The sequence below is a fragment of the Pinus tabuliformis genome, chromosome J, assembly GCF_031772625.1.
Source record: "Pinus tabuliformis cultivar Carrire ecotype Pingquan chromosome J, CPIR1, whole genome shotgun sequence".
NCBI classification, from domain to species: Eukaryota; Viridiplantae; Streptophyta; class Pinopsida; order Pinales; family Pinaceae; genus Pinus; species Pinus tabuliformis.
In genome coordinates this window covers 810,917,026-810,940,304 of record NC_142295.1, presented here as the reverse complement: position 1 = coordinate 810,940,304, position 23,279 = coordinate 810,917,026, and the positions used below count along the sequence as shown (strand labels likewise).

Below are 23,279 nucleotides of genomic sequence, written 5' to 3'. Positions count from 1 at the left end.
AATACTGAAATATTTTTCTTATGGCCCACAATGTCTACATTTAATTTTTTTGTTATTAATGTATTTTTAAACACATGTCTTCCCTTGTTTTATATATGATATTGAAATATTTATTTATGTCTACATCGAAATGTTTTCATTTATTAATATTTTTTAAATATCACATATCATTGAATTCATATTAAGAATTGTGAATTATGATGGGACCCAACCCATGCTCCAACGTAACCTTGGTTGTCAACCTGTCCGGGATTAATGATGTTGGTGGATTCGGTTTGTTGGTTTGGCGGTTGATTGGAGATATGAGTATCGGATATTTTTTTTGGAGTTGGCATTCATTAATGGGGGCTCGTAAATGCTAACCTACCAGTACCCAGCCTCGGGCTTTGTCCTCCCGTTTCGTCTTTTACACAAAACCTTAGTGCTTCCCGGTCATTGTATGGGCTTTGCTCTGCTATGGAAACTCTGCGAGGGTTCCTGTCAAAGTGTTTGGTCGTGTCCCGGCTCTTATGGCAAACTCTGTTTTTAGGTGTGACTGTGAATGAATGTTGGTCTTCCGAACTTGCTTGTGCTATCACCAACGAATTTTCCCTTTTGCGTGAATTTGTCTCATCTCTGGAGGTTAGTCCGCTCGAATTCTTTTACACAGTGAGTTATTTGTTTATTCTGTTGTTGCTTGGACCCGATGCCTGGTCTCTCAGGCCGCCGGTTGTTCTTTCCTGTTGTTGACGGTACTCTTTGCTACTTTTATGGTGCTAAAGTCATTTTAAGTTCTGGTTTCGATGTGCACAAGTGATGGCACAATGTCTCTCTCGCCTACAACTCAGGTAACTTGTCCCTCCATGTTTTATATTCACCCTCTTCTGGTTTAGTAGCTGACCAATGCCTGCTCCTCTTATCTCAGGCTTCTTTTGGTTTTCTGCGGCTCTGTTTCATGAGATTCTTGGTCCGGTCGTGCCCAGGTATGCTATGCTTTCCCTTTTCTTTTATTATATCTCTGTTCAGGTACCATTGTGCAATGCACGCTAACTGTGGCTCGTTCTGTCTGCATAGGTCGAGGGTTCGACCTAGGGTGAGAATATTTATCACAATCCGATCTCCAAGCTCTACAACTCTCTGCTGGTAGGCTTTGTCTTCCACAGTTTGTTAATTTACAATTATGGTTTCTTTTTTATTCTGTGTTGTTTGCTCCTCACTATCCGGTTGATGTGTACAAGTTGGATCGTTCTCACGACTTAGGCCTGTGTCTGGTTCCAAGTTCCAGTTTATTTACAATTTTGGTCTGGCTATCTGGTTGACATTCGACTATTTCTTTGACATCAAACCCTGGACTAGGGTTTGTTCATTCTATCAGACGCTATATACTCGATTTGTTTTTGGATAATGTAATACTTAATTTGCATTGAACAGTAGCAATGTATATATATATTATCTGTCTCTATTTGTTTAAGAAAAAGGTGTGATGGTTTGTCTAGAATTACCTCTGTTGTAGTTCGTTTCTCCAGTGCCTTGATTCTTTATTCTCCTTTCGATCGATTCACTGTATGTCTCTCTCCTGGTTGTGAATTTAATTCGCTTGCACGTCCACTCTGGTTGTGAGAATTACATGCGTGTTACAGTGTTGCTTTCTGTTAAGAGGGGAAAAGAAACACAACCTATAGTAGTAGGCCTATACTCTGTCTTTTATCGCTGAATTCAACTAGTCAATGGATAAAACACAATGGCACAGCACGTAGGCAATGATACAAATGGAAAATAGGAAAAATTTGTGTTCTATCTCTTTTATTACTCGTATCTAGAAATGATGAACCTTTTACATGTTTTCCACTGTTACATTTATATGTTTTTGTTTACAGTTAGTGAAACTGTAGCTACTTTTGGTTGTAGCCAGTATAGTTACATAACTACTAAATACTCGGTTCTGTTTACATGACAAGATTTACATTTAGACATATTTGTCTTTTCTTTTTAAGATGACAGAACAATTATTAATATGTTTTTTATTAAAGTCAGATACGTAATAACCCTAACCGACCAACTACCTTTTGACTAATATAGAAATTAAGAAAAATGAAATCCTACCTCCTACTCTGACAAACTAAACATGAAAGACAAACCAAATGCAAACTCAACTTTCCAACCCGGTAGAGACCAACACCTAGTCATGGTGCCTTAGCTGGATGCTCCTGCATCAGGCTCCCAAAGCAAAAAGAAATCATGGCTCCAGTCCATGAGCTTCTCGATTGAAGAACCTGTCTGCTCAATGTACCTAGCATCAAGCCACGAACTATCCTCAATAGGACGATTCTTCCACTTGAGCAAGTATTGCAAATACTCCTTCCGCTGATTTTGTTTGGCCACCTAAGTGTCGAGAATGCTCTCGATCTCGGGAGGCTGAATGGAAGGCATCTGTCTCATCCAATCTTCTCCTCCATCTTGGGTATTCCATATGGGCCATGTAGTTCTATCTTCATCTCCTTCTTCTGGGTCAGCAGTGTAAGGGAACAGGTCTACTACATTGAAGATGGGTGAAATGCCTATCCCTGGTGGCAGCTGTAACTTGTAGGCATTCGCTGAACATTTCCAAAGGACTTTGGAGGGTCCTATCTTCTTACACTTTACCTTATTGTGTGTACCTCTGGGAAAGCATTCCTTGAGCAAATGCGCGAGGACTTCATCTCCTACGTTAAACTGTACTTCCCTTATCTTCAAATTTTCTTGTTGTTTATACTTTAGGCTGCTGTCCTGCAATTTAATTTTTATCTGCTCATGCAAATCCCTGATCGCGTTAGTGAAATCTTCTCCATCTGCGCTTCGCCTTTCTTGCAGTCCAAGATCCTGCAACTCATGCACTCCACGAGGATGCATGCCGTACAAAATCTGAAATGGACTGTATCATGTGCTACAATTAGGCGAGTCGTTATAAGCAAACTCTACCTATGCAAGCACTCGATCACACATCCACGAATTCTCTCCAACCAAACTTCGCAGCAAGTTTTCCAGACTCCTGTTTACCACCTCTATTTGTCCATCGGTTTGCAGGTGATAAGCAGGACTGCAACTCAGCTGTGTATCCATTTTCTTCCATAGGGTATGCGAAAAGTTCCCTGTAAACTTCACATCCCTGTCTGAAAGTATAGACTTATGCAACCCATGTAACCTGACAATCTCTGTGAAAAACAAGTGGGCCATGTGAGTGGCATCACTGGTTTTTCTACAAGGGATAAAATGCACCATTTTCGAGAATCTGTCCACTACTACCATCACCGAGTCGTAACCTTGTTATGCCTTAGGTAGACCCAGAACAAATTCCAAGCTGACTGAGTCCCACAGTCTGCCTGGAATAGGCAATGGTGTGTACAGTCTCGTTTTCTGACTGTGACCCTTCGCCAACTGGAACACTCTACATCTAGTCACAAATCGTTGTACATCCCTCCACATCTTTGGCCAAAAGTAGAGATGACTGAGCTACTCGAGTGTCTTGTCCATGCTGAAATGTCTGGCCAAACCTCCACTATGCTTCTCCCAAATAATATTCTCTCTCATCGAGTAGTCAAGTATGCATAGTTGTCCTCCCTTAAGTAGCAGTTTCTCTTATAAGTTGTAGTCCAACCATGGACTGTTATCTCTCACCAAGGGATTCTGACATGCCTCATAGGCTTCCTTAAAATATGTATCAGTCTGGTATAAATCTTTTAAGTACTCAAAACCCAGCACTTGCAGAGTACTCTCCTGCAAAAGTAAAGCTCTCCTACTTAGTGCATCCGCCACCTTGTGTGCCTGCCCGCTGATATGTTTCAACACGAAGTTGAAACTCTAGAAATACTCCACCCATTTGGCATGTTTGTGGTTCAGCTTGTGCTGTTTCATTACATTCTGTAGTGCAGAATTATCTGAAAACAACACAAATTCGTTTCCTAGCAGATAATGCCTCCAGTGTTTTAATGCCTATATAACAGCATAAAACTCCTTGTCATAAGATGAATATTTCTTTTTGCTTTCATTTAGCTTCTCACTAAAGAATTCCACAGGCTTATCCTCCCAGCTGAGTGCAGCTCTAATAGCCATACCACTAGCATCACAATGAACCTGAAAAAGCTTCTGGAAGTCTGGCAATCTCAGGATCAGCCTCTCTGTGATCTTCCTCTTCAATAGCCGGAAACATCTCTCCGCTGCATCCATCCATCAAAAAGGCTAACTGGCCTTTTTAATGGTGTCAAACATAGGTGCACAAATTTTGCTAAAATTCTTTATGAATTTCTAGTAAAAACTCGCTAGTCCATGAAAGCTACGTACCTCAAATAAATTCTTCAAAGATGGCCAATTAACTATCGCCACAACCTTCTCTGGATCCATCTTCAGCTCGTTTTCTACTATTACAAAGCCCAAATAAATCAATTCCTTCTGCAGAAAAGTACATTTCTTCAAATTTATTAGTAGTTTATTCTACTGTAATTTTTCCAGCACTTTTTGAATATGTTGAAGGTGCTCCTCCCTTGTCCTGCTGAGAATTAATATGTCGTCCAGGTACACTATCACAAATTTTCCGATGTACTCCTTTAGCATCTCATTCATTAACCTCATAAATGTACTGGGCGGATTGCTTAGTCCAAATGGCATGACCAGCCATTCATACAATCCCTCATTCGTCTTAAAGGCTATCTTCCATTCGTCCCCCTCTCGTATCCGGATCTGATGATACCCGCTCTTCAAGTATATCTTAGAAAAATATGTTTCCTCGCTTAAACAATCCATCATGTCATCCATTCGTGGCAGTGGAAACCTATACTGGATGGTGATTTTTTTAATAGCGCTCGAGTCTGTGCACATCCACCACTCTCCTCATTTCTTGGGAGCGAGAGCCATTGGGACTACGCAAGGGCTCAAACTCTCCCTTATCAATCCTTTGTCTAGTAGTTCTTGCACCTGCTTCCTAATCTCTTCATTTTCCTTAGGGATCATTTGGTATGCTACCTTGTTCGACAAACTGACTCCGGGTATGAAGTCAATATGATGACTTATGCTTCTTTTGGGGGGTAATTTATCTGGCAAGTCATCCACCACTATGTCTGTAAATTCCTGCAACACCTGCTGGATTTCTGGAGGTAAATCCGATACCTCTGTATGCAACAACACCATTTTTTCTCTATTTACAACTGCATAACCCATCTCACTATCCTCAACTTGTTTCAGAAATTGTTTTCTGCTAACCAACAATGCTCTTGGTTCACTTGTCCTTGCTATCCCTTCCTCTTTGATGGGCACAAGCATATGCTTGATTCCATCCTTGACAAACTTATAAAAATTTGTCAATCCATCATGTACCACCTTTCTGTCGTACTGCCAAGGCCTGCCCAGCAGTATGTGACATACATCCATCAGCATGATATCACAAAGGACTTTATCCTTATATCTTCCTATTTGAAACTCCACCTCACACTATTCATGCACCAGCAACTGATGGCCTTTCTGCAGCCATGAGACTTTCTAAGGAGTGGGATGTTTCAAGCACTTCAATTCCAACTTTTCCACCATCTCTTTGGACACCAAATTATTTGTACTACCGTTGTCAATGATTAACTTACAACACTTACCATGTGACTTACAAACTGTTCTAAACAAAGCCTTCCGCTGTGTTTGTTCGGTGACCTCCTTGGCGGGTTTTAACAACACCTTGTTCAGCACCAGGGCTTCCCTTGTCTCTGGAGCATTTTCTGCTTCTTGGGGAGGTGTCCCTGCTTCCTCTGGTCGTGCAACATATGCACCCCTCTGTCCAGCTTGATCTGCCTCTGGACATTCAAATGATATGTGTCCCCATTGATGACACCTGTAACACTGATAACCAGCCCCTCTACCTTGGCTATTTCTCCTACCTCGATGGGATGACCTACCGCCTCTCGCATTATCACCTCTGTCTGCTTATCCGGAAGCTCTAGAACTACTACCTTCCTAATTACTACTAGCAGTCCGCCCTCTGCCATATGACTGGTCTTTCCCCCCGCCAGCTCCTCGTCCTCTCCAGGCGTTCTTCCTTCCAGTAATTTTCTCTTCAGCTTTCATCGCACTCGGATATGCTTCTTCAGTGTTCTTTGGAGACAAAATACTAATTTCATCTAAAATTTCTAGTCTTAAACCATTTACATACTTGGCTGTCCTTTTTGCGGTATCCTCTGTATATCCGACCCTTAAGTTCACTCGATAGAACTACTCCGTGTACTCCCTCACCGTCATTCCTTTCTGTTTCAGATTTTGCACTTGCCTGTGTAATGCAATCCGATAGTCTTTCGGCAAAAATCTGCCCTTTAACTTGGCCACCATCCTTCAACAGGTTTTAATCGGCAACTTGTTCAATCTTTTTCTCTCCATTTGGACATTGTCCCACCATAGGGATGTGTGTACCCAACCTCGGGCTTTGTCCTCCCATTTGGTCTTTTACACAAAACCTTAGTGCTTCCCGGTCATTGTATGGGCTCTGCTCTGCTATGGAAACTCTGTGAGGGTTCCTGTCAAAGTGTTTGGTCACATCCTAGCTCTTATGGCAAACTCTGTTTCTGGGTGTGGCTGTGAATGAATGTTGGTTTTCCGAACTTGCTTGTGCTATCGGCAACGAATTTTCCCTGTTGCATGAATTTGTCTCAGCTCTGGAGCTTAGTCCGCTCGAATTCTTTTACACAATGAATTATTTGTTTATTCTGTTGTTGCTTGGACTTGATGCCTAATCTCTCAAGCTGCCAGTTGTTCTTTCTTGTTGTTGACAGTACTCTTTTCTACTGTTATGGTGCTAAAGTCGTTTTAAGTTCTGGTTTCAATGTGCACAGGTGACAACACAATGTCTCTCTCAGCTACAACTCAGGTAACTTGTCCCTCCTTGTTTTATATTCACCCTCTTCTGGTTTAGTAGCTGACCAACGCCTGCTCCTCTTATCTCAGGCTTCTTTTTATTTTCTGCGACTCTGTTTCATGAGATTCTTGGTCCGGTCATGCTCAAGTATGCTATGCTTTCCCTTTTCCTTTATTATATCTCTGTTCAGGTACCACTGTGCAATGCACACTAACTCTGGCTCGTTCTATCTACACAGGTCGAGGGTTCGACCTGGGGTACGAACATTTATCACAATCTGGTCTCCAAGCTCGACAACTCTCTACTGGTAGGCTCTATCTTCCATAGTTTGTTAATTTAAAATTAGGGTTTCTTTTTTATTCTATGGTGTTTGCTCCTCACTGTCTGGTTGTTGAGTACAAGTTGGATCGTTCTCACGACTTAGGCTTGTGTCTGGTTCCAAGTTCCGATTTAGTTACAGTTCTAGTCTGGCTGTATGGTTAAGGTTCGAGGGTTTCCTTGACATCAAACCCTAGACTAGGGTTTGCTCATTCTATCGGATGTTGTATACTCGATTTGTTTTTGGACAATGTAATACTTAATTTGCATTGAACAGCAACAATGCATATATGTATATATTATCTTTCTCTGTTTGTTTAAGAAAAAGGTGTGATGGTTTGTCCACAATTACCTCTGCTATAGTTCGTTTCTCCGGTGCCTTGATTCTTTATTCTCCTTTCGATCGATTCACTGTATGTCTCTCTCCTGGTTGTGAATTTAATTCGCTTGCACGTTCGCTCTGGTTGTGGGAATTACATGTGTGTTACAGTGTTTCTTTCTGTTAAGAGAGGAAAAGAAACACAACCTACAGTAATAGGCCTGTACTTTGTCTGTTATCGCTGAATTCAACTAGTCAATGGATAAAACACAATGGCACAACACGTAGGCAATTATACAGATGGACAATAGGAAAAATTTACTTTCTGTCTCTTTTATTACTTGTATCTGGAAATGTTGAACCTTTTACATGTTTTCCATTGTTACATTTATACGTTTTTTTTTACAGTTAATGAAACTATAGCTACTTTTGGTTGTAGGCAGTATAGTTACATAACTACTAAATACTCGGTTCTGTTTACATGACAAGATTTACATTTAGACATATTTGTCTTTTCTTTTTAAGATGATAGAACAATTACTAATCTGTTGTTTATTAAAGTCAGATATGTAATAACCCTAACCGACCAACTACCTTTTGACTAATACAGAAATTAAGAAAAATGAAATCCTACCTCCTACTCTGACAAACTAAACATGAAAAACACACCAAATGCTAACTCAAGTTTCCAACCTGACAGAGACCAACACCCGGTCATGGTGCCTTAGCTGGATGCTCCTGCATCAAATTACATAATTTTTTTATATATTATAAAGTAAGATGGAGATGGAGGGATAACACCTTATCTGCTTACTACCAGAGCCTAACTCTCAAGGCTTGAAATATTTTATTTATGATTAACATTAAAATATTTTTTATCAACATTAGTATATATCTCTTTATATGTGAAGTTGATATTATATATATGTATGTGATACTTCCTTTAATTCTATATATGAAGTTGATATCAAATACGTTAGGTAATATTGTAAAAACATAGAAAATAAAATAATTGACATTTTATAATGCTTAATTAAAATTAATTAAATATATAAATATGTATATTTATATTTTCATATATTGATATTTTTGGATAAATTATGCAGTGCAAATGAATGTTTCATTTACACTACACAAATTATCTTTAGACATCGACATAAATGTACATTTTTTTGTTTTCTACTATAACTGACATTATTTATTAATTTAATGAATATTTTATATTTATTTTGAAAATGACATATGTTAACTCCGAAATGCACACATGAATTTACACATTTTCTTAATATTTAATTGTAAAATGCACTCTCCATTTCACTTTTAAAATTATAGAATTTCGAATAAAATATTCAATAAATAAAAAATTGTACATTTAAATAAAATTCCCAAAATATGTTAAATTTATAATTCTTTTATTTGTTGAAAATGCAACAAGATGATGGAGCTTAGTGGAAAGGAGTCGCCTTCACTAAGTGGGCCCGCAGGTTAGTTTTGGCACAAAGTTTATTTTTAGACTATGTCTATTTTTAGACATATGGATCATGGTCTATGAGTTGCAGGATGCTATTTGTGGATGATTGGCCATGTTGGTAAAAATAGATGGACTTCGATTTTTAGACATATGGGCGGAGTCTATTTTTAGACTGCCAGGCTAAAAATAGAACAGTCGAATATTATTAGCTCATAATAATATTTGGACTATAAACATTATCTTATCCTCTTGGAGCACTTCAGTTCGAGCTACAAATGTGGCACATGCAACTGTCAGAAGGAAATACGCTTTTCCTATGGGTCAGTTGAGCTATTGCATGATGGACTTTAGTTAGAACTCATGTGGTTGAGTTTGGTGGAGTTGATTGAGGAGTTGATGGAGTTGTGTTCAGTTTGACTTAGTTGAACTAGTTGTATTTAGTCTAACTGCAGAATACACTAGTGATGAGTGATGTGAATTAATTATTAATTAATTCACTAATTATTAACTCATAAAGCAACTAAAGAATACATCAGTTAACTCATTGCATGGACAGTTCAGTGGAGACAGGTGTTAGAGGTTGAGATTGCTATCAGTTGTGACTATAGTTTTGCATGAGATCTTGCACAATCAGTGGGATTGATTAATGCCAATGAGGATTGCATGGTTCAGCCAAGGAAATACGAGTTTGCTTCAGCCATTCATCATTATTCTCATGCAGGATTGCACAGTAGAGGCAGGCAAGCAGCGGAGGAGATTTGAACCTGTGATTGATTCATATCTGAGCTAGTTTGTGTGTAGTAGGTAGAGATAGTACTGAGTACTTGTGAGGAGTATTGTACTATTTATTGTTACATGTTATCAATCAATATAATATACAGATAGTGTGGGGTTTTTAGCTGTATGCTTTCCCCAGGTTACATACTGTGTTAATGTGCGCATGCGATTGATGTTTCATTATTTTTAATGCTGCTAAATTGATGATCAATATAGAGGAGGTTATGTATTGTGCATGTATTCCGCAATAGTGCATAATCGGGATAATCTCTATGAATAAGTGATTAATTATTCGAAATTTCTACATGGTATCAGAGCTGTTGATCATCAAATCTACTATTTAGAAAGTGTTTACAATTTATTTCTTCAGGCAGAGTCTGTACTCAGGCCAGGTAGCCTCTTGATTCATCCTTCCTTTGGAAGGTGAGATATCCGGTAAAAGCCCATACAGTCAATATTTTTATGAGAAATACTTTGTTCTCACGAATTTTAGATCAGAAGTGGTTGAGTTTTGAGCTGGTGGAATTCGAATTTACAACAGTGTTTTCTTGGTGTCAAAGTTGAAATGTCTTTCAACGGATTGCGATTGGAGTATGCTCTTGAAGGTAGCTCGAATTATATTGCATGGAAAGACAGGATGGAGGCGGTGTTAGATGAAATTGGCTTGAAGGATTTCATAGAGGTTGAGGTCCCAAAGCCTACTAATGCTGCTCACATTGAGGTTTGGCAAAAGAAGACAGCAAAGTGTCGAAGCATTCTGTTGGAGGGCGTGAAAGATAACATTGTATCCAGCCTGCATGGAAAAGCTTCTCCATACTTGATGTGGAAAGCATTGACAGATCTATTCCAAAGCAAGAGCGACCAGAGGAAGTTGGCGCTCAAGGATAAACTCAGAAACATTAAGTGTGAGAATTGAGACAGTATGCCCAAGTATCTCACGAAGTTCACTCAATGCTGGGATGAGCTGGGAAGTGTGGGGGTGACTGTCGACGATGAGGACTTGGTGAGCTTGGCTCTCCTCGGTCTTCCAAAGAGTTGGCATTCCTATCGGGACTCTATCAATGGTCGGCCGAAATTGCCAGGATGGGAGAGACTCTGGTCAGATCTTGTGCAGGGGGAGATCAAGCGGAATACCACGGACAGATCTTCATCAAAGGCATCTGATGAAGAAAATTGCGCTTTAGCTGCCAAAGCAAAGAAGAGGAAGGAGAAGGGTTCTCTTTCCGAATCCAGTTCTTCCAATAACGGGAAGAAGGTTGACAAGTCGAAGGTGAGATGCTTTCATTGTCATGAGTTGGGCCATTATGCTACTAATTGCCTAAAGAAGAAATCCAAGAAGGGATCAGGGGAAGGATCTAAAGGTGAGGCACTTGCTTCACAATTTGAGTTGGATTTCACACTCTTCACATGCATGGTTTCATCCATGGTGGGAAGTGGTTGGTTTCTTGACAATGGAGCTTCTTTCCACATGACCAGTGACAAAAGTTTGCTCAATACTTTGGAGGAGAAAGATCTCCAGGTACTCATAGCGATGGGTAATGATGAGAAGTATAGTGTCTCAGGTATAGGCACGGTTATTTTTCAGAGGGAGAATGGAGCTCGCCTTACCTTGACCGATGTCAAGTATGTACCAGGATTGAGGAGAAACCTAGTGTCGATTGTGATGTTAGAAGACAGAGGCTATGATGTAGTCTTCAGTAAGGGAAAGGTTTTCCTTAGACACATCATCACTAGACAGGTGAAGCAGATTGGTTCACGGGTCAAGAACCTATATGCTCTTGAGGTTCAAGATGCATGCAAATCCTTGAGCAGCGGGGCAACTGACGGAGACTTGGTGGTTGAGAGGGAGTGTATATTACCTCTCAACATGCAGAGCCAGAAGAAGTCTCAAATGATTGTGGAGGAGCCACGATTGGTGCAGCAGCTTCAGGAGGTTGTGGAGCAGCCACAACAAGGGAAGATGAGAGGAGATCGAGTAGAGACATCTACTCATGCAGAGACCTCCAGTAGGGGGAAACTTCGAGCTAGGTGGGCTGAGGGATCACATGCAGCCATACCTCCACGTAAGAGGTGGGGTGATGTGGATTGATCGTCCCAAGGAGGAGGGGCAGGATCCTTGAGGTACCCAACCTCTTGGATGAGACCTTGCTACAGGAGCCCCGATGTGGAGTAGCAGGAACTGATTGATTGGGTAGAGACAGATGCAGATGGAGCAGCAGAGAGAGCGACAGTGTAGGGAATCCCAGGACAGTGCATAGCTAGCAGGCTGCAGCAATGCGAGAGGCACAAGTGTTTTGCACAGTGCTAGGTGGCACAGAGAAGTGTGCAATGGTGCAAGATGCATGGAGAATTGCAGTAGCGTAGATGTCAGAGAGGGAGCACTTGTCAGTAGCAGATAGAGCTTCAACATCAGAGTATGTTCTTAGCCCAATAGAGTGGTCAGTTGGGAGTGTTTTTGTTCCAAGTGTTGTTGGAGCAAGTGGACCGGGCAAATGTGTTGCATGCAGAACATTCCAGAGTTGCAGGATAGGGGTTGCAGATAATCCATATCTTGTTGAGAGGGAGTTTTGAAAATGCAACAAGATGATGGAGCTTAGTGGAAAGGAGTCGCCTTCACTAAGTGGGCCCACAGGCTATTTTTGGCACAAAGTCTATTCTTAGACTATGTCTATTTTTAGACATATGGATCATGGTATATGAGTTGCAGGATGCTATTTGTGGTTGATTGGTCATGTTGGTAAAAATAGATGGACTTCTATTTTTAGACATATGGGCGGAGTCTATTTTTAGACTGCCAGGCTAAAAATAGAACAGTCGAATATTATTAGCTCATAATAATATTTGGACCATAAACATTATCTTATCCTCTTGGAGCACTTCAGTTCGAGCTACAGATGTGGCACATGCAACTATCAGAAGGAAATACGCTTTTCTTATGGGTCAGTTGAGCCATTGCATGATGGACTTCAGTTAGAACTCATGTGGTTGAGTTTGGTGGAGTTGTGCTCAGTTTGACTTAGTTGAACTAGTTGTATTTAGTCTAACTGCAGAATACACTAGTGATGAGTGATGTGAATTAATTATTAATTAATTCACTAATTATTAACTCATAAAGCAACTAAAGAATACATCAGTTAACTCATTGCATGCACAGTGCATGCACAGTTCAGTGGAGACAGGTGTTAGTGGTTGAGATTGCTATCAGTTGTGACTATAGTTGTGCATGAGATCTTGCACAATCAGTGGGATTGAGTAATGCCAATGAGGATTGAGTGGTTCAGCCAAGGAAATACGAGCTTTCTTCAGCCATTCATCATTATTCTCATGCAGGATTGCACAGTAGAGGCAAGCAAGCAGCGGAGGAGATTTGAACTTGTGATTGATTTAGATCTAAGCTAGTTTGTGTGTAACAGGTGGAGATAGTACTGAGTACTTGTGAGGAGTATCATACTATGTATTGTTACATGTTCTCAATCAATATAATATACAGATAGTGTGGGGTTTTCAGTTGTATGCTTTCCCCGGGTTACATACTGTGCTAATGTGCGTATGCGATTGATGTTTCATTGTTTTTAATGCTGCTAAATTGATGATGAACGTAGAGGAGGTTATGTATTGTGCATGTATTCTACAATAGTGCATAATCGGGATAATCTTTGTGAATAAGTGATTAATTATTCAAAATTTCTACATTATTTAACATAAGATCAAATTTTTAATATTATTTAATTAACATATTTAACTAGATTATTAAATATATATTAAATAAATAAATAAATATGAAATAAAGAGAATAGAATCCTTTAATTAAAAACACATTAATATAAAAAATAAAACTTAAATTAATCTTCACAATAATCACTTAGCTTTAGAGTGCATAATACTTTAAACTGTCAAATTAGTAATTCTTGGAACCCAAGAACAAGTCTAGTCAATCAAAATAAAAGTAGATAAACAATTCCAATATAGAGATGTTATTAAAACTTTTATTAAATTTGTATTCAAATTGATAATGAAAAAAATCCCACCAACTTGCATGTTCAGAACTCACGGAATGTGCTGAGGATGGAAGTTACTTCAGGGAATTAAACATCCCAAGATGTGTTTATGACCAAGCCTCACACAATCCTAGTTTAAGCATCACATTATGAGTGGATCAATCTTCTTCCATTTGATATATAGCTAGCCTCAACCTAATCACAAAAAAAAATATTACAAAGAAATACCACCAAACATTTCTATTCCTAAATTTTGGAATCAAAGTGATAAGTACATATATTATTCTTTTAATCATTTTTAAATAAAAATGTTCTAGACTCTTATCTAGAAAATATCCCATAAAAAAAATTCCAAAAATTTAAAATTTAGCTATTAATTATAATTATAATTTTTAAATATAATATTTATTATAAAAATTATTTATTACGTCGTAAGGCATTTCCTTCTGAATATAACTCTCCTCTCAAATTATGTGTACATTCCTATGCCCCTTGATTAAAGTGTTAGACGATTAAAATAGTTTGAGCCATTTGATTCATTCGACCGGTATTAAATTAGTTACAAATTTAGTTATAAGACTCGCAGGAAGAAGGAAGAGGTATCTGTCCAATCATCTTCATCCCAGGTTCTGCCAACAAGCAAACAACAATGGCGTCAAAGGTGCTTATGTTCATCATCTTCATTTTTGATCTCATTGCTTTCGGCTTCACAATGGCCGCAGAGTGCAGGAGGAGCACTAGAGTCGTGACTCCAGACAAGTATGACAAGGCAACTTTCTGTGTGTACAATTCGTATATCTCTACTTAGTATGGAGTCAGGGCATTTTTGTTTCTTCTGGTGAGTCAAGCTATTGTCATGGCCTTCACTAGGTGCCTATGTTGCAGAAGCATTCTCAAACTTAGCGGATTTCGCTCATGGGCGATCATATTATTCTTTATCTGCTGGATAATATTTTTTATTGTTGAGGTGTGCTTCATAACAGGGGTGGCGAGGAATGGCTACCATACTAAATACATGGGTAGGTTTGGTATGGGTGACCTGTATTATGAGATGTTGTGAAAGGGCGTATTTGTTGCCGGAGGTTCACAGAAGCCTTTGAAGAGATCGAAGAATCTTCCATTATTCGAAATTGTGAAAGGAAAAATATGGAGATCTAAGAAAGCAGTTTTCACTGATAACTTTTTGGGGTCAGGCTCATTACTATAGATGATGGCATGGACAACATGAGAAAGTGTTATGAAACTAGCTTACAAAAGATAGAAAACATAGATCAACACCTTAGAATTCAGCCTCTTCGAGGGGAAAACCTCCTCTACATTACATAAATGAACAATTCTTCGATGGTTCAAATGACAAAAGCTCCTTTCTATATATAGGAGTCTAAGGAGTCATAATATAACCCAGCCGACCTAACAATAATAATATAAACCTACAAAAATAACAATAGAGGGATTATATGGGGCACAGTAATAACAATATGGGGACAATAGGGGCATAAGAATATTAATAAGGGATACAACTACAATAGTAATGTTGGGACCCTATAATACTAGTGATTAACCCATTACTATTGTAGTTGTATCCCTTATTAATATCGTTGTGCCCCTATTGCCCCCATATTGTTATTACTGTGCCCCATAGAACCCCTCTATGATTATTTTTGTGGCTTTATATTATTATTATTAGGTCGGCTGGGTTATATTGTGACTCCTTAGACTCCAATATATAGAAAGGAGGTTTTATCATTTGAATCATCTAGGAATTGTTCATTTATGTAATGTAAAGGAGGTTTCCCCCTCGAAGAGGTTGAATTCTAAGTCGTGGATCTATCTTTTCTATCTTTTTCTTGAGCTAGTTCATAACATTTGGTATCAGAGCTTTGGATTCTAGGGTTTTGCTGCTCCAAACAGGTCATTGTGGCATTTTCGCTATAACTTTTTTCTGTGATGTTTCAGAAGCTAAAAAAAAAAACCATTTGAGAAGACATCGCGTTGAATCTCGGGTCCAAATTTTAGATCTTTTTGCGCTATATTTGCGAAGATATGATCTGAGGAAGTTGGTCTTTTTGCAAACTCCTGAATTACATTCCAAACAAGTGACCTAGGGAAAATCATCATAACTTTTTCTCTGAGCATCGGATTGAAATTTCATAAGAAGGTATAGAAAGAGGATGGACTGTAGTTTCTTTTACATCTTTTTTAGAGCCAAACGTCAAAACACAGACACGTGGGACGTCATACAAGTTCGCTCTACTGAATTGGTCTATAATCAGGTCACTGTGGGAGATTTGACATAACTCTTCCTTGGAGAATCCAATTTGGATCATATTGGTGGCGTTGGAAAGAGGAGACAGAGGCCTACTACAGGTTGCAATTTCAGAACTGGATGATTTGAAATTACAGAGAGACGTCAGAGGCAATATCGAGCTCCTACAAAGTGAAAAACGGTGTGTAGATTTTTTTAACTTTTTGCTTAAGCTTGGTTTGAAAAATTATTTTGAAGGAATTCAAAGGGCATAGTAGAGCATTGTTATCAGTAACTGATGCCCCGAGGAAAGAAAGTGCAAACACCTAGTAAGTAACTTGAAAGCCCTAGCATGACTCATGAAGAAGAGGAAGAAATGCTACATGATATATCAAAATTACAAGACCAAGTGCAACAAATTTCACTCTCACAAAAGCTAACAGAAGCTAAGATAAATGGCGTGGAATCTAATATAAAGGGCGTGGAGGCTAAGATTGATGATTTGAAGACAAATTTGAAGACATATTTGAAGAGAGACATGGTAGATTTGAAGCCAGATTTGACAAATTTTCTACAAGAAATACTTACTAATGGTGGAAAGGTAGTAAAGGAAACTCATGATGCTAACAAGAAATGTTAATCATGATTTCATAGACTCTAATGTAGGATTGAAGACCCACCATATTCCAAAAAATGATATGAGGAAGTTTGATGGCAAGGATTCCGCAACATGGATATTACAGATGGAGCAATTTTTCGATCTCAATAATGTGCAAAACACACAAAAGGTACATATTGCAACTTTATATTTGGAACCAAATCAGTTTGTATGGTATCAATGGCTTTTCTCTCGTAAACAAATTATCACTTGGGAAATTTTTACGGAAGAATTGACAGCACATTATGAGGATACAAAAAGCAACAGTTTTTTTAGCCAATTGATAAGTCTCAAACAAAAGGGTTCAATAATGGAGCACATTGAGGATTTCCAAAAATTGAACATAAGGGTAAAAAATATTCCAGAGGATCATAGGATTGATGTGTTCTTAGGGACTTTAAAGGATAATATCCAACATGGCGTTCGCCTTTGGGAACCTAATTCATTAGAGAAGGCATTCATGTTAGCAAGAAAAATGGAAAGCAAAATTATGGCAACCAGGAAGCATACCACTCACAGCTATAAATATGGAAGTGTTGTTGTCCCTAGTCTTCCACAACCTATAAGGTTGACACCACAACAATTGGAAGAAAAAAAGAGCAAAAGGGATTTGTTACAGTTGTGATAGCAAATACACTAAAGGTCATAAGTGTGCTGAGAAGAAATTATTCTACATAGATTGTGAAGAGGAAGAAGAAAAGGAGTAAGAAAGGTCAAAAGAAGAGGATATATTCTAGGAACAAAGCCTAGATAAAGAAGAAATGAATCCAACCATATCTTGTAATGCGTTTGTGGGAATTTCCACTCCTCAAACCATCAAGATAGAAGGACGAATCAAGAAGAAAAATGTAATAGTGTCGATTGATTCAGGAAGTATCCACAATTTTATTCATTGTAAGGTAGAAAAAGAATTGAATTGCTTCTTATATACAACACCAGAGTGTCAAGTGATGGTTGAAAATGGAGGAACAATAAATTGCTCAGGAAAGTGCCATAATATCAAGCTGTCCATGGGAGAATATGTATTGACTAGCCCAATGCTTTCCATTCCAATGGGAGGTGCTGATGTTGTACTAGGAGTCCAATGGCTACAATCCTTGTGTACAATAGCTTTTAACTTTCAAGAACTTTTCATGAAATTTTCTGTGGAAGGAAAGGAAGTTGAATTAAGCGGTATTGCAGGGAAACCGAGAAAGATAATCAGCTCTAACGGTATGAAAAAGCTTCTAAAAAAGGAACAAAGAGGTGTAATTGCACAATTATGTTCGCTAGATGTTTCCACATTGGAATCATCTATTTCTCCATATCTACAAAAATTATTGGACAATCATTCCAAAGTATTTGAGACTCCCAAAGGTCTCCCACCTATTCGTGATCATGATCATGATATTCATCTGATTCCAGGAAGTGTTCCTCCAAACATTAGGTCATACAGATATCCCTATGCCCAAAAGAGTGAAATTGAACGTATGGTTGCAGAAATGCTAGAGGCTGGTATAATTCAACCGAGTCAAAGTTCTTTCTCTACTCCAGTAGTATTGATGCACAAGAAGGATGGATCATGGCGCATGTGTCCGGATTATAGGGAGCTCAACAAGCTCACTATTAAAGATAAGTTTCCCATTCTTGTCATTGATGAATTACTGGATGAATTGCATGAATCAATTAACTTCACCAAGTTGGATCTTCGTTCAGGATATCAACAAATTAGAATGAAGACTGAAGACATTCTGAAAATAGCATTTAGAACTCATGAGGGTCATTATGAATTTTTGGTCATGCCTTTTGGCCTTACCAATGCACCTTCAACATATCAAGGTTTGATGAATTCCATTTTCAAACCATTCCTTAGAAAATTTGTGTTAGTATTTTTTGATGATATACTAATCTGCAACAAGTCTTGGAAGGATCATGTTGAACATGTTGACAGGGTGCTACAACTATTGGAGGAGAAACAATTATATGCAAAAAGATCTAAATGTTTCTTTGGATTACAAGAGGTGGAATATCTGGGTCATATTGTATCTCATGAAGGAGTTAAGGTAGACCCCAGCAAAATTAAATCCATTAAGGAATGCAAAATCCCCACATCCATAAAGCATTTGCGAGGATTTCTCGGGTTGATAGGGTATTATCGCAAGCTTGTTAAGAATTATGGGAGAATAGCAACACCTCTAACAACATTATTGAAGAAAGATGCATTTTCATGGACTCTAGCAGCAACAAAGGCCTTCGAACATCTTAAAGAGGCAATGTGCCAAGCACCAGTCTTAGCTACACTAGACTTCACAAAAACCTTTATTGTGGAATCTGATGCTTCAGGAAAAGGAATTGGTGTTGTTTTAATGCAAAATGAAAGACCCATTGCTTTTGAAAGTCATCCAATCAAGGGAAAGTTTTACACAAAGCTATTTATGAGAAGGAAATGTTGGCAATACTCCATGCACTTAAGAAATGGCGACCCTACCTAATGGGAAGACACTTCAAGGTAAAAACGGATCATGATAGCCTTAAATACTTCTTAGAACAAAGATTATCCTCTGAAGAGCAACAAAAGTGGGTCACAAATATGTGGGGTTATGACTTTGAAATCATCTACAAAAAAGAGAAGCAAAATGTGGTGGCAAATGCACTCTCAAGAAAGGATGAGGATGTGGAAGCATTGTTGTACACCATTTCTATTATCCAACTAGATTGGATAAACGAAGCAAGGGAGGAATGGAAGAATGACGAAGAAGTGTGGGCACTTATTAGAAAGTTACAACAAGATTCCAGTATGTCTAATACATTTAGCTAGCAAAATGATTCGTTATGGTACAAATATCACTTATACCTCTGTAAGAATTTCGAGCTAAAACAAAAGATTCTTATGGAATTGCACACTTCTCCCTCAGGAGGGCACTCAGGAGTTTTATAAACTTACCACAAGGTTAAGAAGGAATTTTTTTTGGATGGCCTTAAATCAGATATTCAAAAGTTTGTGGCGGAATGTTTGGTTTTCCAACAAAATAAAGTTGAAAAAATTAAGACATCGGGTCTATTACAACCTTTATCCATTCCAGGCCAATGTTGGGAGGAGGTTTCAATGGATTTTATCACAGGTTTACCTGAGTCTGAGGGAAAGAGTGTCATCATGGTGGTAGTTGATAGAATTACCAAGTATGCACACTTTTGTGCATTATCACATCCATTTAAAGCCAGTACAGTTTCTTCTGCATTTATGGAAACAATTCAAAAGCTACATGGAAACCCAGAGATTATTGTAAGTGACAGAGATCCCATTTTCACTGGAAATTTTTGGACAGAATTATTTTCTTGTCTTGGTACTCAATTAGCTCATAGCTCATCTTATCATCCTCAATCTGATGGGAAAACTGAGATAGTAAACAAATGTTTGGAAGGATATCTTCGTTGCTTTGTATCTGATAAACAGACACAATGGGTCAAATGGTTGCCTCTAGATGAATGGTGGTATAACACTTCCTTGCATATAGCAACAAAAATGACCCCATTTATGGGACTTTATGGATATCAACCACCATCCATCACATCATATTTAAGAGAAAATTCTAAGGTTCAAGTAGTGGAACATCACATCGAACATCAACAACAAGTCTTCCAACTCTTAAAGGATAACCTCGTGTTGGCACATAATAGAATGAAACAACAGGCAATTCAACATCATAGCGAAATAAGTTTTGATGTAGGTGATTGGGTATTCCTACGGCTACAACCATATAAGCAAATGTCCCTCAAGCAAGCTAAGAAGGATAATAAATTATCACCAAAGTATTATGGTCCGTACAAGGTGTTGCAAAAGATTGGTACTATGGCATACAAATTGGAGCTTCCTGCAGCTTCTCGATTGCACCCAGTTTTCCATGTTTCATGTTTAAAGAAGGTTATAGGCGACAAGCTCCCAGTTCAAACAATATTGCGAAAACTTGACGATGAAGGAAAAATTATATTGGAACCAGAAGCAGTCACAGAAACAAGAACTCGACAGCTACGAAATTCATCAATTTCGGAGTATCTTATAAAGTGGAAGAACTTATCCGCTGAAGATTCAACATGGGAGGATGAGAATTTTATACAGAGGCATCCAGAACTACTCAAGCGTTGAGAACAACACTTTTTGAAGGAGAGGCGCATGTTGGGTCCCTATAATACTAGTGATTACCCCATTACTATTGTAGTTGTATCCCTTATTAATATTTTTGTGCCTCTATTGCCCCCATATTGTTATTATTGTGCCCCATAGAATCCCTCTATGGTTATTTTTGTGGCTTTATATTATTATTGTTAGGTCGGCTAGGTTATATTGTGACTCCTTAGACTCCAATATATAGAAAGGAGGTTTTGTCATTTGAATCATCCATGAATTGTTCATTTATGTAATGTAAATGAGGTTTCCCCCTCGAAGAGGCTGAATTCTAAGGCATGGATCTATATTTTCTATCTTTTTCTTGAGCTGGTTCATAACAAGTAATGGGGTAATCACTAGTATTATAGGGACCCAACATGCCCCTCTCCTTCAAAAAAGTGTTGTCCTCAACGCTTGAGTAGTTCTGGATACTTCTGTATTAAATTCTCATCCTCCCATGTGGAATCTTCAGCGGATAAGTTCTTCCACTTTATAAGATACTCCGAAATTGATTGATTTCGTAGCTGTCGAGTTCTTGTTTCTGTGACTGCTTCCGGTTCCAATATAATTTTTCCTCCTCGTCAAGCTCTAGAAATATTTTTTGAACTGGGTGCTTGTCACCTATAACCTTATTTAAACATGAAACATGGAAAACTAGGTGCACTCGAGAAGTTGCAGGATGCTCCGATTTGTATGCCATAGTACCAATCTTTTGCAACACCTTATACGGACCATAATACTTTGGTGATAATTTATTATCCTTCTTAGCTTTCTTGAGGGAAATTTGTTTACATGGTTGTAGCTGTAGGAATACCCAATCACCTACATCAAAACTTCTTTCACCGCGATGTTGATTTGCCTATTGTTTCATTCTATTTTGTGCCAACATGAGGTTATCCTTTAAGAGTTGGAGGACTTGTTGTTGACGTTCGATATGATGTTCCACCGCTTGAACCTTAGAATTTTCTCTTAAATATGATGTGATGGATAGTGGCTGATATCCATAAAGTTCCATAAATGGGGTCATTTTTCTTGTTGCATGGAAGGAAGTGTTATACCACCATTCCGCCAGAGGAAACCATTTGACCCATTGTGTCTATTTATCAGATACAAAGCAATGAAGATATCCTTCCAAACATTTGTTTACTATCTCAGTTTTCACATCAGATTGAGGATGATAAGATGAGCTATGAGCTAACTGAGTACCAAGACAAGAAAGTAATTATGTTATAAAATTTTCAGTGAAAATGGGATCTTTGTCACTTACAATAATCTTTGGGTTTCCATGTAGCTTTTGAATTGTTTCCATAAATGCAATAGAAATTGTACTGGCTTTAAATGGATGTGATAATGCACAAAAATGTGCATACCTGGAAACTCTGTCAACTACCACCATGATGACACTCTTTCCCTTAGACTTGGGTAAACCTGTGATAAAATCCCTTGAAACATCGTCCCAAAGTTGGCTTGGAATGGATAAAGGTTGTAATAGACTCAGGGTCTTAATTGTTTCAACTTTATTTTGTTGGCAAGCCAAACATTCCACCACAAACTTTTGAATATCTGATTTAAGGCCATCCCAAAAAAATTCCTTCTTAACCCTGTGGTAAGTTTTTAAAAATCCTGAGTACCCTCCTAAGGGAGAAGTTTGTAATTCCATAAGAATCTTTTGTTTGAGTTGGGAATTCGTACAGAGGTATAAGCGATCTTTGTACCATAACGAATCATTTTGCCAGCTAAATGTATCAGGTGTACTAGAATCTTGTTGTAACTTTCAAATAAGTGCCCACACTTCTTCATCATTCTTTCATTGCTCCCTTGCTTCGTTTATCCAATCTGGTTGGATAATAGAAATGGCACACAACAATGCTTCCACATCCTCATCCTTTCTTGTGAGTGCATCTGCCACCACATTTTTCTTCCCTCTTTTGTAGATGATTTCAAAGTCATATCCAAACATCTTTTTTACCCACTTTTGTTTCTCTTCAGAGGATAATCTTTGTTCTAGAAAGTATTTAAGGCTATCATGATCCGTTTTTAACTTGAAGAGTCTTGCTATTAGGTAGGGTCGCCATTTCTTAAGTGGATGTAGTATTGCCATCAATTCCTTCTCATAAATAGCTTTGTGTAAAAACTTTCCCTTGATTGGATGACTTTCAAAAGCAATGGGGCTTTCATCCTGCATTAAAACAACACTAATTCCATTTCCTTAAGCATCACATTCCGCAATAAAGGTTTTTGTGAAGTCCGGTGTAGCTAAGACTGGTGCTTGGCACATTGCCTCTTTAAGATATTTGAAGGCCTTTGTTGCTTCTGGAGTCCACGAAAATGCATCTTTCTTCAATAATGTTGTTAGAGGTGTTGTTATTCTCCCATAATTCTTAACAAACTTTCCATAATACCCTGTCAATCCGAGAAATCCTCGCAGATGCTTTATGGATGTGGGGATTTTCCATTCCTTAATGGCTTTAATTTTGCTAGGGTCTACCTGTTGTGGGGAAAAGTATC

General features: G+C 38.4%; 1 pseudogene; it reads right to left on the bottom strand.

The window, feature by feature from the left end:
- Positions 1 to 3,948: 3,948 nt before the first annotated feature.
- The window catches only part of LOC149229179 (protein TORNADO 1-like), a 42,292-nt pseudogene continuing 22,961 nt past the window's right edge, over positions 3,949 to 23,279 (bottom strand).